Source organism: Octodon degus, unplaced genomic scaffold, assembly GCF_000260255.1.
Source record: "Octodon degus isolate 3935 unplaced genomic scaffold, OctDeg1.0 scaffold00273, whole genome shotgun sequence".
Taxonomy (NCBI): Eukaryota; Metazoa; Chordata; class Mammalia; order Rodentia; family Octodontidae; genus Octodon; species Octodon degus.
Window position 1 is genome coordinate 138,401 of NW_004524849.1, and position 4,600 is coordinate 143,000.

Here is a 4,600-nt window from a genome sequence, read left to right on the forward strand (position 1 = left end):
TATATATATCTCAGTGTGTTTTTAATTGGGTTGAGGTTACTTGGCATTCTGTATGTTTCGGTTACCTGAATGGCAGATTGTTTCCTCCTATTTGGGAAGTTTTCTGTTATTCTGCCCATATTTTTTTTAATGTCATTTGTATTGACTCCTTTCTCATTGATACCTCTTAGTCTCACATTGTTCATCTTTGCATCGTTTTACAAGTGATGAATTATTTTTTCATTCATCCTCGTTTTTAAGAGATCTTTTCTTACCTTTTCACTAGCTGCCCCAGCATCTTCAAGATCTGAAACTCTGTCTTCCCTTTCACTCAAACAGTTTTGCAAGCTTTTGTGATTGAGATTTAAGTTTGTCTATGTCTCTTTAACTCTGCTTCATATGATCTATTTCTTTCCTGTATTGCTCATTCAAGGAATCCATCATTTTTCTAATCTCTTTTTTTTTTATTAATGTCTTCTTTAGAAGCAGTTATTAATTCTTTTACTGCAGAGTTTTTTCAGATTGGGTTTCCTCCCTGTTTCTGCATTTGATTTTTTACTTCAGATGCTATGAGTTCAGAGAATTCTTTTTTTATTTCAGAAATTGTTTCCACTCTGAGTTTCTCTATACCTTTCTGCTGTTGCTTATTTACTATCAACGCTCTTAATTCATGCATTTGAGCTGAGCTAGTGTCCTCCACAGTTGTTCTGGATGGGCATTGGGTTTCTCCATATGTTTCTGCATTTGATTCTTTACTGCAGATGCTATTAATTCAGGGATTTCTTTTTTTATTTCCGATCTGAGTTTCTCTGTATCTTTCTGCAGTTTATTTCAGAAGCTCTTGATTCATTGATTTCATCTGTGTGATTCCCAATTTGTTCTGTGTTAGTGTCCTCTGCACTTAATTATGGCTGGGCTTGCCGTCTAAGATTGCATTTTGCTCCTTCTTGTTGTCCTTTTGTATAGCACTGTCTTCTGACCTTTGTTGCAGAAGTTATAACCTTAGCACCTACTGAAATTCAGGTGCAGATCTACAAAGTTTGAATTTATCCAGTTGTGCCTGGCTTGGGTCTGGCTGCTGTGCTTAGCTCCTTCCTTTGCTGCCCTTGGGAGTGAACCTGTTGTACCTACCCCTCTGGAAAGATGTTCTGCTCCTGGACTAGCTGTGTGGTTCTGTCCCCTACTCTCTCTGCATTGACTTCAGCTGGAGAGTTTCACCCCAGGCCTGTATGGCAGGCCTGAACTGAGTTTGAAGGGGACAAGGGGGCGTAGGGAGAGAGGAAGCTCTCCCACACACTTACCGGGCCTGGGCCGGGGCTGGATCTGGAGGTTCCAAGACTGCAGCAGAAGTTCTCACTGGGGTGGGCATGGGGGCGCCCTGCCGAGTGGAGAGGGGTCCCCAAGGGGTGGAAGAGGGTCTCTCCCATGCTGCGCCTGGGCTTGGACCGGACAGGTCCCATGAGTGCAGGGTAGCCCAGCTTTTGGGTTTTGAACCTGTTGCAAGATTCCACCTTTTCTTTTTATTAGGGATGATAAGTTGCTGCCTATTTGGTCCAACCCCTGATTCTTTGGCACTAGCCTATAGTATTTTTAGAAACCTCAGGCAATCTCCATCTTGGTGTACCAGGAAGAATAATTAGTTAGAACAAATATGTCAGTTTGACTAAAGTGGTACAATTATCAATAACAGTAGCATCAAACACAGACTGAAAAAATGAGAAGCTGAAGTAGCTATTACCACCTTTAACTGAATGAGCTAGATTTGTAGTTACATAATAAAATCTACCAACAAGCCAGAAAATTGTATGCTGTAAAGAAGCCCCCTCTATATATTGCAATTTTACTCTTGGGGGACAAAATTTAGAAGAGCTTGAGGGAAAAACACATGGAAATAGAGAAGAGATTAGAAACAAATCTGAAGCGCAAAGGGGGATCATGAAAACTTTGGGAAACTGGTGCAGCAGACAGGAGTAAAAGAGAAGGAAGAAATAACAAAATAGAGCAACAAAAAAATGAGAAACCATTTTTACACTTATATAAGCACAAGAAGAAACAAAGAGAAAGCAAAACATAAAGCAGCAACAACAAAACAAGAAAAGAGAAAGGAAAATAAAAAGAAACTAAGAAACAAAAAATGTGCACTTCAAGTATGTTTCTGTTGTCACTGGTAGTCAACACTGGCAGACAGAGTCCAGATCTGTGTTGATTAATCCCAGCAAGTTTAGCAGTAGCATTATGGTGAGGTAGGGGATAATCCCATTGAGACTGCACCTTTATTTTCACTGAAGTTCAGGGTAGTTTTTTACTATGTGGCTGGAGCCAAATCCATTCAGCCTACACCCCAACTTGGCTGACCCACTAGGTAATTGTTCTGAGTTCTGAGCTTAGTTGACCATTTTCCAAGGTGCCTTCTGAACCAGTATAATTCAACAGCCACTGCAGTCCTCTGTATCCACTACATTCCACTGGTGTGGTTCTCTGGAGGCCTCTGGGGTCACTAGTAGTCACTGCATCTGCAGTAGTTTTGGACAGGCCTTCCCATGCAGTGAATCCAGGCTTATAGAAAAAGTTCTGCCTGCCTCCTCCTCCTTTGTTGAAGTTCTTTGCCCTCCCTGTGGGTTTCAGTTCTCACATAAGACCGTTCCTGGGGATCCACTTCCTACTACTTGTTTGCCTTACATTGGTATATACCAGTGTCTGGATAGCAAGTTTCAGAGAAGCTCTTTCTGCTGCTCACTGCTCTGTCATCTTCCTGGACTTTCCTCTTTCTGCATGTTTTATTTTTCAAATTTTTATTTCATTTTCCACCCCTCTTTTAAAATTCTGTTTTTTATTTTGTAAAGAGAGTACAAATTAGAATTAAAGCAAAAAAATTAAAAGTGATACAGACTTTCAGTTAACAAAGTAATATATGAATTTTACAGTATTTGTTGCAATACATAGTGTTGTCTTCCAACCAGTTATTCATATTACCAGATATATGCATGTAAAATTGGAAGAAGAAAGAAAGAAAGAAAGAAAGAAAGAAAGAAAGAAAGAAAGAAATGTATAGGAAATTAAGAAGAGAAAAAGTACAAACAATTGAAAAAAGATATGAAACACATTAAAGCATTAACTGTTTCTTTCCATTAAACCAGCTGAAATGTACAGTACAGTTGTCAAAAGCATCCTGCTTACATATATAGATATATCTCTGTGCCCCACTCCCTCTCCTGTCCTTCTCAACTCAGTAACTCCTTTTGAATAAGTTCATTCCATTTTACCAGTGTCTATTGTACCCTTCAGATTCCATTTTTCCCTTTCAGGTTCTCACAGTAAGTAGACAATATGATGTTTGCACATGTGGGTCTGCTTTATTTCACTTAATAGTATGTTCTCTAGTTGCATCCATTTACCAAGAAAAGACTCAAATTTATCGTTTTATAGCTGAATAATACTCCATTGTGTAAAAATACATCTTCTTTATCCATTCTTCAGTTGATGGGCATCTGGATTGTCTCCAGGATTTAACTATAATAAATTGTACGACTATGAACGTGGGTGCACATATATTGCTGTGCTATGAGGTTTTCAGTTCTGGAAAAATACCCAGCAGGGAATAGCTGACTTGAATGAGATCTCCAATCCTAGATTTTGGAGGGATCTCCACACTGATTTCCATAGTGGCTGTACCAGTCTGCACTCCTACCAACAGTGTAGAAGCGTTCCTTTTTCTCCTCTGGCCCTCCAGCATTTGTTATTGGCTGACTTCTTTTTTTTTTTTAATGCATACTACTGAAATATAGCAATTTATTTATAAATGAGAACAAATCAACAGTGAGCAGCACCTCAGAAATTGAAAAAAAGGGAACACTAATAGTACTAAATACACAACCTTTTATTTATTTTCTTGAGGTTCAGAATTGAGTTTCTGTGATTTAATTATATAAAGATGAAAGGTCAGTAGGCGACCTAAAAATATTTATTAAAATTATATCAATACTCAATAAACTATACAAAAAAGACAATGAGACAAAGATACGTATTTATAGAACTGCGCATCAGTCAAGCCAGCTCCCTGCAGAGAGAATTCCTGGCATGACCTCATTCATCTGTGACAGCACAGAGCAGTCCCTGGGGAGATGCACACATCCATCTACTCGTCCAGCACGGCCCGACCTCCACTTCCGGATAGCTTCCTTCTCCTATGAACGTGTACGTCCAGTTGTCTGCTTCTTAAAAGCAGACATTTACCTTCCTCATCCACCACCCATTGCTGGAGGACTGGGACCATGAAGATGATTGATTCTACCCATTCTTCGGGGAGGGTTTCCTGGTGGCCCTCTTCCATCATTGTATCTGGAATCAGATGAGTTTCTGTAGCCTCTTCCTTTCTTTACATCTTGCTGAAGCAGAGTTTTGAAAAACAAAACCACGAACTCGGCTATTCCCCAGAAGAAATCTGTTATTAATGATAGTCTCCACGGGGACTGACTCCGACTGTCCAACACTTGTCCATTCGAGATGTAAACCATCTTCCCTCCCTCCTGACTTTGCAGTCTTGGCTGACTTCTTGATGTTAGCCATTCTTTCTGTGGTGAGATGGAATCTCAATCTTTTTTTTTTTTTTACATCAGTTATT

At 39.6% G+C, this 4,600-nt stretch overlaps 1 pseudogene; it reads right to left on the reverse strand.

Annotated features, from left to right (window-relative positions):
• Positions 1–4,178: 4,178 nt before the first annotated feature.
• Positions 4,179–4,509, reverse strand: LOC101577967 (annotated as a pseudogene).
• Between the last annotated feature and the right edge of the window lie 91 nt (positions 4,510–4,600).